General features: G+C 38.9%; 1 pseudogene; it reads right to left on the bottom strand.

Annotated features, from left to right (window-relative positions):
• LOC138379043 (phosphatidylinositol-glycan biosynthesis class F protein-like) overlaps positions 1–14,001 on the bottom strand; it is a 110,623-nt pseudogene that overhangs the window by 27,434 nt on the left and 69,188 nt on the right.

Raw genomic sequence — 14,001 nt, 5'->3', positions numbered from 1 at the left:
GAAAAAACCTGCTTGTGTCTACCTCTCCACACTTCCCCATTTGCCCTTGCCATGGCACAGTCTAATAAGCAAGGTTAAAATGGGTTATGACAGGGAACACTCATTTTAAACATGATGGCACAATTGTTTTTGAAGTCAGCATCCACTTAGCAATCTGAGAGCTAGGCTGGATTCTCTTTCAGGTGAAAAAAGGTGAAAAAATTTATACATGTCAGGAGATGAATAACCTGAAGATCGGTCACTTGAAAGACTACATCTCTGATTACTCCCTACATTTAAATGCTCTCTTTAAACCATGAGGTGGTTGTAACTAAGATGGTGGCACACACAATTTTATTTTGTTGTTGTTTCTGCCATTTACTGGCCTCAAAGAGCTCTGAATTTCTACTTAGTGCACAAAACCCAAAATTATTGGTGTTTATCGTGTAATAGGGAGACATTTTAAAAGATTTTTAACATCGAGAGGTACTGAGGTTGATTATCGTTTATATCTTTCAAACAGTTGCCTTAATAAATTTCGTATAAATAGCACTTTGATTATACAACAAGTGCAAATTGCTCCATAGAATTTGAGGTACAAATAATGTCACATTTAATTATTTTCCTCAGGTTCACTAAAGTCAGCTTCCATCCGCATTTGTAAGGTCAATATCACCCATTTGGGGGGATATCCCTTTACATCCCCTATAAAATCATGATTCAATCAGGAAAACAGAAATCATTCTAGATAATTCTAGCTGAAAAAGATTCAAGGCAGGAAAAAAGAGGCTTCCACAACATTTGTAGGGCTGCTAGCATCAGGCAAACAAAAATTGCAGGGACCAGAGGGGATGGCCACTGATGACCTCAGCCATCTGCAGAATCCACGTGGGAGACTCTTGGAGGATGCCTAGCAGTTGTCAATTCCTGTCTGCAGCCCGGTGCAGTGGCTCACACTTTTAATTTTAGCACTCTGGGAGGCCGAGGTGGGCGGATTGTTTGAGCTCAGGAGTTTGAGACCAGCCTGAGCAAGAGCGAGATCCCGTCTCTACTAAGTCTCTACTAAAAACTAGAAAGAAATTAGCTAGACAACTAAAAATATACAGAAAAAATTAGCCGGGCATGGTGGCACATGCCTGTAGTCCCAGCTACTCAGGAGACTGAGGCAGGAGGATCGTTTGAGGCCAGGAGTTTGAGGTTGCTGTGAGCTAGCCTGACGCCAGGGCACTCTAGTCCGGGCAACAGAGTGAGAATCTGTCAAAAAAAAAAAAAAAAAAAAAAAAAAAAAAAAAAAAAAAAAAGCCCTACCTGCTCCAGCACAGTTCCTGCTTGCAACTTCTGGAGGAGAATAATGGCTTTCCCTTTCATTACATTTTCCAAATCTCACATAAGTCCCTTTCTGTAATGTCATCTGAGCTGGAGAACTTCTGGCAAGAAGATCCTGAAAATATTTCTAGCCTTTCTGGCCCTGGGCACACATAGAAGGGTAGGAATGATACAGAATCAGCATCGACAACATCTGGCACAGTACCTGAGGGGCAAAAATAGCCCCAAGAAGACAGTCTCCCATATTTCTAATGCTCATCATGGTAGGCTATGATTTCTTAGTCTATGACTGCTTTCATGGCTATTACGTTATTGCCACCCCTTGTAGCTGCAGAAATTCTCCCCCATTTACATGCCAATTTTCCCCAGGCTTGGGAACCCTGGCTCAGCTCCCTTTCCAGGTGAGCAAGATCATTCCAATGAAGACACACCTTGCTAAATTCTCTCCCTGCTAAGCTTGGAAATTGGCCCATCTTGCAGGATCCCTGAGCTGTAGAGCTATGCCCCACCCTTACTAATATAGTCTCCATCATTGCCGGCTGCACCAGAAGGCACTCAGGTCGTACTCCATCCCTACCCTTCAGTGCTGCAAACACTCTATTGTTTTCCCTATACCCCGATCTTGGGGTTATATCTAATAAAGATTTTTTAAAAAAAATTTAAAGCACAAAGATTTGTTCTGACTGCTTTTTTAGACAATAAAGCTTAATTGCATCCATGGGCCTCTAAGCCTTCTCAACACAAAATTCTGTTTTAAGGTAGACTTCTGCTGCCACCCACATGAAAAACCTCTTCTTCAGAGCCTTAGAATTCAAAAGCTGATTAGTCTCCTGTAGAGGTAAGGGGACCCCAGACCTTAGGAAGATAAAAGCCTGGCTGGCCTTCTGGTGGGGTAAAAAGCAGTTTTCATTCCTTCGCAATGAATCTCCAGCAGCAGGAATACAATGTTACTTCTCTGTAGGTCACCCATTCACATTACATTTGCAATAAATCAACCAGCCACACTTGCTAGAGGATTGTCTTTTCCTGTAGATGCTAAAAAAAAACAAAAACAAAAAACCTCCTCTAAGAAAGTCAGTGTGGATTGTGGGCCTTGTCTGTCCTCGTGGAACTAAACGACCATTAAATGAGGATGGATTCTTGCTCTATGCTCACCTCATCAGAAAGAAATGAAAGTCCAGCAATCCTCATGTGTGAATATGAGAGGAGAGACAGGGATGCCTTTGCATGTAGGTGTGAATTAGACATTCTGGGCCACCTTAACTGATTGCTGATTCTAGGTTTGGGGAATGTACTCTTAGAACTCTTGCAGATGAGGTGTGGTGGTGGCTCAAGGTAGAGGCTGGAGAGAAAGGCAGGGATTGGGACAATGAGAGAGCGAGTAAACATGTGAAGGAGTGCAGGGAATTTCAGCCCAAAATATCACTTCCTGGTATAATGAGTATTTTGAATTAAAAACCCTTAGATATCAGCAGGCTTTGGAAGAGACTTTTCCTTATCTATGTTAAAACAGAAGGGGCCTCCTAAGAAGAAAAATCGCCCCTGTTCCCCTCTCCATAATCTCATCATCTGTTATGCAAAAGAAGACCAAGGATGTAAACATACCTGAAGCAATTAACACTGCCTTTTACAAGATAATACTGACTCCAAGGACCGTTTAAATTCCGAGAAACCTATTTGCAAGTTAAATTCTGTTCCGCCATCTCATCATTCTCTCTGGTAATCATTTGCCCCTCAACAGAATTCTTCTCTCCCCCTCCACCACTTCCATAACCTGTTTTACCAAGATTCAAGCCCCCATTCTTTCTATAACCTCAAGAGGGTATATAAGCTTCTGGACCCCATTGGGATATTGGGCAATCACTCTGTGATTCTCTTCATGTGCATGATAAATAAATCATAAATCCTTTTTCTTATTAATCTGCATTATTGTGAATTGATTTTTCAGGGAAACTTTAGGGGTCCAAGGGCCTAGGTCCGTACACAAACAAGAAGGATTTGATGGGTATGGGAAACAATACCCTTAGGGTAACTGAGTAAGATACTGAGGAGCACGTGGGCATGAAAAATTAGAATCCTGAAAGTCATATATTAGTACCTGGCCAAAACTGTCATACTACCTCCAGCAGGATGAGACAAATAAAAAATATATATATAGAATCTAAAACTAGATTAGTTTATAGGCGTGGCCAGGTGCAAACTCCGAGATCAAGCCCAGACTTGAAGCTAGACAGTGGGTTTCAAAAGATCTAATTCAAACCTTTGGGAGTGTCCAGATGGATGAAGGAAAAATTATAGCAGAGAATCACACAACAGGGAGGACATAGGTAGAAATCTACAGAAGGAGGTGATCCCTAACCAGAAAATTCATTAGTAGAAAATAGGACTCCAATGCCTTGGCTGCAGTTCAGAATAAGATTATAATCTCTGGGAAGATGAGGCAGATATAACCAAGATGGAAAGTCATGCCTAGAGGGTTATGGTATAGGGAAGATTATTGGTTCAGAAACTCATAACATAATTTATATAATACTGGAAGTGTGTAAGATATCTTGAAAATAAAGAAGAATTCCAGTTACGAGAAACAGAAATAAAGCCAAGATTGAACTAATGGAACCGATAATGATAGTATGATGATATTAGCTGTCATTTATAGACATATTACCAGGTTTCTGGCACTCTGCTATGTCTTTTTAATATCTTTTTCTTTTAATGATTTCAATTACTAATGAGGCAGGTATTATTGTTTAATTTAGCAAATGAAGAAACTGAGCCCCAGAAATTAAGTTACCAAAATCACTTAGCTAGTAAAGGATAGTGCCATGAACTGAACTCGGGGATCTTTGATTTTAATTATAATTTACTGGTAAACATAGAATTGAACTTGATTTCCTTCAATCCTTACAGGGTCTGAGGGTATTTTTCCAAAGATGGCCACAACATTATCTCCTATTCCACATGGTTTCCTGCAATATGACTTTGCCACTCCTCCACAATGAGGTGCAGTCTATTTCTCCACTCCTTCAAAACTGGCATAGAATATGGCAGAAGTGATACTGTTTCTGTTACAGATTTAGCCTCTAAGTAGCCTGGCAGTTTTCACTTACGGTCTCTCAGAATGCATGCTCTTGGGATGCTCCATCTCAGAGTGTATCCACCGTGTTATGAGAAACGTATGGCACATGGGTAATGTCATATGTAGCTGCTCCAATTGACTGTTCTGGCTGAGTTTGCTGCTGTCAACTAGCATCAACTGCAATTGAGTGGGTTGTTTTGGGCGTGTAGACCAGATGAACCTTTAGATGACTCCAGCCTAAGCCAACATATGACTGCAACCCCATGAAAACTGCTCATCTGAGCCCAGAACCAGGAGAATGAATAATACATTATTGCTCTTTCAAACCACTAAGGTTTGGGATGGTTTGTTACACAGCAAAAGATAACTGGAATACTGTCCAAGGTCAAATGTGGTCCTAGCTATTGGGCTGAGGCTGAGCCTGAACATGAGGGTTAAGTAGCTCTAGGTGTGCAGGGAGAATGAAGACAGAAAATTAGCTATACGACATTAGTTACTCTTAAGTTTGGGTTAGAGAATGAGTAAGATGATTGTGTAACATGAGGTTTTGTACCTGTTAGCTAGATCAGCTTTGTAAGTTGTGTTTATTTTCTACACTGCATAAAAAAATTACTACGAACTTAGTGGCTTACATCAACATACATTTATTATCTCATAGGTGTCGTGAGTCAGGAGTCTGGGCACAACTCAACTGGATTCTCTGCTCGGAGTTTCACAAGGCTGGAATCAAGGTGTCAAAGAGCTCAGGGTCCTCTTCCTACCCGGCATGGTTGTTGGCAGAATGGAGTTCCTTGTTGTAGTACTGTAACCCTCAGCTTCTAGAGGCCACCTGCAGTTTCCTGCCACATGGCTCTCTCCACATGCAGTTTACATCATAGCAGCTCCAAGGCGTGGAGGAGAGTTTCTCTGCTGCATGCCAGCAAGATAGACCTACATAGATAACATAATCATAGAAGTGACATCCTATCACCTTTGCCACACCCTATGTGTTAGAAGCAAGTTAAAATTTCTGCCCACACTCAAGGAGAGGAGGTTAGAAAGGGTACGAACATTAAGGTCACCCTAGAGTCTATCCCCCACAGTTTCTATTCCTTTATTTAGTATTTAATATCCATCCATTTATTCATTCTCTAAGCATGCTCCCTCCCCAGAACCTTGGCATTTACCTTTCCCTCTACTTGAGACACATTTGACCAGAAATTTGTACAGCTCACTCCCTGCCTTCCTTCAGGTTTCTGCTCAAATGTCACTTTATCAGTGAGGGAGTCCCTATGAGACTGGCCTATCAAAAGCACCTAATCTTGGACCCCAGCATTCACTATCCCCTTTATCCTGCTTTACTTTTCTCAATAGGTCTTATAAACATTTGATACATATATTTATTGCTTCCTTTATTGGCTGTCTCTTCTCCCACAGTGCAAGCTCTGTAAGAGCAGGAACTTTGTTTTGTTCACTGTTGAAACCCTAAAACTTAAAATAGTGCCTAGGCATAGCTGGAACTCAACAAATATTTGTTGAATGAATGAACAAACAAACATTGCATGCCCACCATGTGTAAAACATAGTGCCAATTACATAAGAGGCATAAAAAAATTCCTCCCTAAATAGTTTCAGCTGCAACAGAAAGAGTTTTCCAGGAAAGTACAAAAACTTGAACCTGAGAATGAAGATTTTTGAAGCAAAAGTTATGACATTTTAAAATTAAACTCAATCTGGAGCAGCTTAAAGGAGGCATCAGAAATTTCTACAAATCCCATAGAAAGCACATATTAAAACTGAGGCAGCTGGGGTTAGTGGTTGAGCCAAGACAAGTACTTGGAAAATTAAAACTATCTCAAAAGAAAGATTTAAAACAAATCATTTCAAGAGCAGTAGCTTAATAGCTCACCTTTCCCAGAGGCTAAGAGTTGTAAGGAGACCACTAATTTGGGCAGTATTAAGAAGTGCTTTACCTAAGAGCTGATGTGCTATGCTAGTTTTAATTGTTCTAATACATAAGCTACTTTCCTGCAGGTGAAGTCTGACAGGTTCTGGATCATGTTAAGCTGTTTTCTAGAGTCATCCATGAGATCTCAGGTGTAAATATTGTTCCAATGAGAGAACACCGAAAAAAGACTGATTTCTAGATGTTGAGCCCTGTTGAAAAGAACACAGGAAGTTGCAACATACAAGCAAATTGGAGCAAAATCAACAGTAGCTAAGAGGAAAAACCTTTCTGAGAAATAGGAGAGTGTGCAAACACAGAAAAAAATCTAGCCTTTAAAACTAGTCTTCACAAGGTGAAGTGAGAATGCAAGTGGCAGTGACAGTGTAGTTCAACCAGAAACAAAAGGGAAAACCAATCACAATATGTGGGGAAATGAGTTGGTTTCCTTCTGCTTCCAGTCTTATTTTGTGATGGCAGGGATCATGCTCAAATTGTCAGAATACCCATGGAGAAAATATCTAGAGCAGCAAGAATAGGACTAGGGGCACTACAGCAATTCTCTGCTTATATAAAGAAAAGCATGAAGCCAATTTCAAAGTGCGAATTCAACCTGAACTTTGGTTTTCAGCTAACTGCCTAGCTTCCACCACCCCTTGCCGTTGGTGAGAAAGAGCTGGGGACAGCTGCTGCAAAGAGCAGTGCAAGAACTCTGAGGTGGTGATGGTGAAGGGGTGAAAATAATTTCACAATGAATTTCACATACATTGCTAATGCACAGCGAGCACTACCTGTGCACTATGCTATACCAACCACATGCAGCTTCTATCTGGCAGAAAAATGCAGAAACTGGAAAAGTTTAGAAGCCAAGAGGGCACACACAGCTGTACAACACCTGGGTGCCAAGCCTGTGAATTGCACTTACCTTTTAAGTGATTATAGATAGGGAGTAATTGGTATTTCTGAAAAATGTAATATGCTTGCAATTTTGAAATGTCAAATATTAAAGTAATGGTTCTGGTAAAAGTGATATTTGGTAACTTTGAAATCACTGAGAGAAAAAAAAAACCAGACCATTGAAGATGTTTTTGTCACATAGACACTAGAGCAGTGATTCTTTTACTTGCCTGCATGTCAAATTTGCCAAAGAAATGTTTAAGTTACAGATTCTTGGGCTCTACCTCTTGGAGATGCTGCACTGACAAATCTGAGATCCAGAATCTATTTTGCAAACCCCAAGTGATTCTGATGGAAAGTCAGTTTTGAGAATTCTTAAACTAGGTGACTTGAAGGAGGCCTATGGCCTATATAAATAAATGACTGAAAGAGGGATGTTTAAAAAACTCAAAATGTTTATTATACTTTAGAGTAATATAGTACTTTGGCCCCAGATGATAGAAAGTAGCTGAATTGAAGGTCTTGGAAGGCAGATTCTGGTTCAACACAGGGAGGAACGCTGTCACAATTACAATTGAGAAGACCAGTGAAAAATCAAATACAATGATCAATGGAGTGATAAGTATGGGGACCAGATTGTTATTACGTGCATAGACATATCCAGTTGAATTGTGGCTTCTGGTGGTGCTGAGTATCTTCTTGTCACTGAATGTGTTCCAGAGTAATGAGAACAGTTTTATCAATGGAGAATGTATTCTTTAACCCACTCCAACCTGCATTCTACCCTCACTGTTCTGCTAACCCTGACTTTTCTATGTCACTAATACCCTCCATATTGCCAAATAAAAATATATACTTTTTAGTGATGCTAATGGCTTAGTGTTTAGCGTAGTAGTTTACCAGGTGCTGTTCTGGTATTACATTTGATTTTCTATTGTAAATGCTTTATTTAAACAAGAATTTAAACTAGGGGGTACAATCTCTTAAGGGGTTTCATAATTTAAAAAGCTAAATGTACATCAGGTAACTACATTAGAAAAAATAATGCTATTAATGAAACTGCTTGGCTTTGACAGTATACATTTCTGCATAGTCTTTTTGGTATCTGCACAAAGAAATATCTTCTTGCTTTGTTCCAATTATTCACTGTACTAGTAAGTTGCTTTCTAGTACAGTGTACCCAGAGTGATGAAATAATAAGACTAGCCACGTAGCCAAAGTTTGCTCCGAGCATACAGGAGATGGACCATATTACTAGCACAGTGACCTTGGAAATGTTACATATCCCTTAGGTGTCAGTTTCCTTATCTGCCATGATCTTTCCCAATCCCATGGAACAGAAAGTACCCCAAGTCATATTCCTACAAAACTAGAAATTGTAGTGATCTGGAGACTATTCTCCCAAATGGATGTAACTCTGTTTCTACTGAAAACTTATTCATGCTTTGAGGTTTGGTTCTAACAAATATAAACAAAGTACAGTAGTAAAAGTAGACAAAATAACTACAAATAAAAATGTTTCCAACATTGGCTCTCTTAGTGGTGCTCCATATAGAACAAAAATTGCATGAAAAGAGAAAAAAAGAAAGACATAAAAAGTACATACAGTATTCCAAAAATCTGGTTACCTTGTGTGATTATGAACTTCTTTTAGAGGATTCATTTGCTTCTGCTACTAAATATAATACTGGATTGACAGTAGTTACAAAAACAGAACAGATGTACAACCATATCAAGTGTAGTTCCAATATTGAGAAGTTTTCCAAAAAGAATGATGGAATGAAGATGCTTAGGAAAATTAAAAATATGCATGGAAGATGGTTATACACTGTCTCTTGAAACTGGTGTGGTATCTTTCACTGTGTTTTCTTGGATGGATATCTAACTCTCCCACCTGCAGAAGAGAAAGGGACCTACTGCTTCCTACCATCGGGTACTACTGGCTGCCCTGACCCTCCTAAGTGCTGTATTTAATTGTTCCAAAAAGCCTGTGGGATAGGTAATATTCTCATCTAATTTTACAAATGTGGAATCTGAAGCACAATGAGGATAAATTATTTTCTCAAGGTCACATGACTAATAAGGAGTAGAGTTGGTATATGATCCCAAGAAGCCAAATTGTAAAGTCAGGACTCATCAGTAGTCCACTACACACCTCTATTAACAGACCTCTAGGCAATATTTGACATGACTTACATCTTCCTCTTTGAAATACTCTTTGTTTCCACAACACCACAATTTTGAGGTCTTTATCATTCTTTGCCACTCATTCCTAGTTTCCTTTACTGGCTCCTCCTCTCATAGCAAAACAATGGCTTTATTGTATCTCATATCATCATTTCACCCCCTTTGTAGGTATACTCATACACTCCTGTGGTTTTTCAATGCCACCTATGTACACAGGACTCTGGAATTTTCATCTCTAGTTCAGGCCACTTTTATATGATTTTGTAAGTATATTTGAAATTCCTACATCAATGCCTCATATGCAGCTCATAACTAAGCTGTTAAAACAGAACTCTTGACTTCTAGCCTCTCTTTCAGGAGCTGAGATGGGATGAACTTCAGAGTCATCCTTGACATCATTTTCACCCTCCACACCTACATCCAATCCATCACCAAGCCTAGTCCATTCTACCTCCACAATATTAGGAATCAGTTCACCTCTTTCTAATCCATTGACACTAACCCGGCACAAGTCCGTATCTAACTGGATGATGGCAAGACCACTTTATTAGCTCTTTGCTTATACTTTTTTTTTTCTCTCTGATTGAGTAGATCTCCTTATAGAGAAGTTGGTTCTGGGTGTTGTCTTTCCCTTTTTCCTGAATGTGTTCCTTCAGGATTGGGCTGGGAATACATTTTTTCTCATAAATATCATTTTTTGTTATTGCATAGTATTCCATCTTGTCACTAAGTTATTCCTACTTTTAGAAAATTAATAGACTATTTTTTTAATTTTTATTTTTAATTATTATGGATACATAATAGTTGTAGATATCTGTGGGGTACATATGATGTTTTGATACAGGCATACAGTGTTCATTGATCTAATCAGGGTGATTAAGGTATCCAGCACCTCAAGCATTTATCATTTCTTTGTGCTAGAAACATTCCAATTACACTCTTTTAGATATTTTAAAATATACAATAAATTGTTATTAACTATAGTAATCCTATTGTGCTACCAACTACTGGATTTTATTCATTCTAACTGCATTTTTGTACCCACTAACCATTTGCTCTTTATTACCCCATCCCCAGTACCCTCACCATACTCTGGTAACCAACATTCTACTCTCTATTTCCATAAATTCAATTTATTTTTTAGCTCCCATATATGAGTGATAACATTCAATATTTAACAATATTGATTCTTCCAATCCATGAACATGAAATATCTTCCCATTTATTTGTGTCCTCTTTAATTTCTTTCATCAATGTTTTATCATTTTCATTGTAGAGATCTTTCACTTCTTTAGTTAAGTTTGTTCCTAGATATTTTATTCCATTTGTAGCTATTGTAAATGGGATTACTTTCTTGGTTTCTTTTTCAGGTTATTCACTGTTGGCATATAGAAATGCTACTGGTTGCTGTATGTTAATTTTATATCCTGCAACTTCACCAAATTTGTTTATCAGTTCTAACAGTTTTTTGGTAGAGTCTTTAGGTTTTTCTAAATATAGGATCATATTGACTGCAAACAACGATAATCTGACTTCTTCCTTTCCAATCTCGATGCCTTTTATTTCTTTCTCTTGTCTAATTGCTCTGGCTAGAACTTCTAGTACTATGTTCAATAAGCATGGTGAAAGTGGGCATCCTTGTCTAGTTCCACATCTTAGAATAAAGGCTTTCAATTGTCCCCATTCAATATGATACTAGCTGTGGGTTTGTCATACATGGCTTTTATCCTGTTGAGTCATGTTCCTTCTATACCCAGGTTTTTGAGAGTTTCTATCACGAAGCAATGCTGAATTTTATCAAATGCTTTTTTGGCACCTATTGAAACAATTGCATGATTTTTTATCTTTCATTGTATTATGATGTATCTAATTTATTGATTTGTGTATATTGAACCACCTCTTTAACACTGGGATGAATTCCATTTGATCATGATGAATGGTCTTTTTAATGTGTTGTGAAATTCAGTTTGCTAGTATTTTGTTGAGGATTTTTGCAACTATGTTCATCAATGATATTTTCCTGTAGTTTTCTTTTTTTGTTGTGTCTTTGACTATTGTTTGTATCAGCATAATGATGGCTTCACAGGATGAGTTTGGAAATATTAACTCCTCCTTGATTTTTCGGAATAGTTTGAGTAAGATTGATATTAGTTCTTTAAATGTTTGGTAGAATTCAGCAGTGAAGCCATCAGGTCCTGGGCTTTTCTTTGATGGGATAATTTTTATTACTGCTTCCATATTGTTACTTTTTATTGGTCTATTCAGGGTTTGGATTTCTTGATGATTCAATCATGATAGGTTTTATGTGTCTAGGAATTTATCCACTTCTCTTAAGTTTTCCAATTTGCTGGCATACAGTTGCTCATAATAGTCTTTAATGATCCTTTTAATTTCTGTGGTATCAGTTGTAATGTCTCCTTTTTCATCTGTTTTATTTATGTGAATCTTCTCTCTTTTTTCTTAGTTGGTCCAGCTAAAGATTTGTTGCTTTTGTTTATTTTTTCAAAAAACCAACTTTTCATTTCATTGATCTTTGTATTTTTTTATTAGTCTAAATTTCATTTATTTCTGCTCTGGTCTTTATTATTTCTTTTCTTCTACTAATATTAGGTTTGGTTTGCTCTTGTTTTTCTGGTTATTTACAATTCATTGTTAGGCTGTTTATATGAAGTTTTTATACTTTTTAAATGTAGATGTTTATTGCTATTAATGTATTTTGCAGCAATTTCTATGGAACTGGAGACCATTATCCTCATTGCAGTATCTCAAGGATGGTAATACAAACATCACATTCACTCCCTAATAATTTGGAACTAATCAATGGGCACACAGGGGCACAGAAAGAAGTAAAAATTCTTGGAAATCATGAAGTGGGGCGAGGGGAGAAGGGGAGGAGTAAAAATCTACCTAACAGGTACAATGAACACTATTTAGGTGATGGGCACACTCATAGCCCTGACTAAAGCATTATGAAACCTATCCATGTAACAAAAATATTTGTCTCTCCTTAATATTTTGAAATAAAAACAATTTTTAAAAAGACAGCTATTTTGAATCCCCTGTCCAAAAAGTCACATATCTCCATCACTCCTGGATTGGTTACTGGTGCTTTATTTACGTTGTTTGGTGAGGGAATGTTTTCCTGCATGTTCTTGATGCTTGTGGACATTCATCAATGTCTGGATATTGAAGAGTTAGGTATTTATTCCAGTCTTTGCAGTCTCAGCTTCTTTGTACCATCCTTCTTCAGAAGGCTTTCCATGTATTCAAAGGTAATTGAGTGCTGTGATCTAAGCCTGTGGTCACTGTGACCATATTAGCACTAGGGGTTTCCCTAAGGCCATGAATGCTGTGACTCTTGGTGACTTCTAGATACTCTACTTTGGCGGGTTTGGGTAAGATCAAGAAGAATCCCCCGGGTTACCAGACAAAGTCTTTAGTTCTCTTTCCTTTCTTTCTCCCAATCAGAAGGAGTCTCTCTCCATACTGGGCTGCCTGGAGTTGAGGAAGGGGTGATATGAGCACTCCCATTGCCACCACAGCTGGCACTGCTCAGAGTCACAACTGAAGCCTTGCAGATTGGTACAGTATGGGGTCTCACCCAACAACTGTGGCGACTACTGCCTAGTTACTCTTGATGTTTATTCAAGGCCCATGGGTGCTTTAGTCTGTAGGTAGTTACTCCTGCTGGGACAAGATCTGTCCCACCAGGGCAGCAGAGTCCCTTCTGGCCCAGAGTGTGTCTGGAAATGCCATCCAGGAGCAAAGGCCTGGAATTGGTGGCTTTAGGATTTTACCTGGTGCTTTATTTTCCTGTGGCTAAGCTATTATCCAGCTTGCAAGAGAAATTCCTCTGTATTCTTCCCTGTCCTTTCCCCAAGCAGAAGGAGTCTCTCGGAGCTGCAAGTGCCTGGAATTGGCAGAGGGATGACACAGTCACTCCTTTGGCTGCCACAACTGGTGTTGCACTGGGCAACCTGCACCCCAAGTCCACTGCCTCCATGACCAGTGCAACACCCAGGCTTGCCCAGGGACTGCAGTCCTTGTGACCAGACTGCCACTCCAATTTATTCTGGGCCCCAGGTCACTTTAGTCAGACAGTATTAGAGCCAGTCAGACCTTGGCTTCCTTCCACTGGGACTGAAAACTTGCCTCTTTCCCAGGGGTAGTCTAAATGCATGTGAATTTTTGGTAATTGTTTTTAAAAGCCTACTTTCCTCTTGGATTGTTTCTGGTTCCCACTGTGGATTCAAAAGGTAGAGAATGGAGAGAGTGGGAGGTATGTGGGAGGATAGGGGTGGGTGAGTTTTGTCACCTTAGCTTCCTAACTTCCAACTGAATGTAACTCCCTTGATAATATATTTTCCCATAGCAGGAAGTGGCTTTCAAGATAATTACATAGACTTCATGGGTCCTCAGAATAATATGATTAATATTCCTGTGGTGTGGGTAACGATGATGCATGCATCTTCCTCGGGAAAGGATTTTAAAAACTCAGGTCTGATGCAGTTTCTCTCTTGTATTCCTTCTTAGCTCCTCAGCTTAAAGAAAACTACAGTATGAGACTACAGAACTAGGAAACTATAGTTAAATCAGCACTTCACTATTTTCA

The sequence above is a fragment of the Eulemur rufifrons genome, chromosome 30 (genome assembly GCF_041146395.1).
Source record: "Eulemur rufifrons isolate Redbay chromosome 30, OSU_ERuf_1, whole genome shotgun sequence".
Lineage (NCBI taxonomy): Eukaryota > Metazoa > Chordata > Mammalia > Primates > Lemuridae > Eulemur > Eulemur rufifrons.
This window is presented reverse-complemented; position numbering and strand designations above follow the sequence as displayed.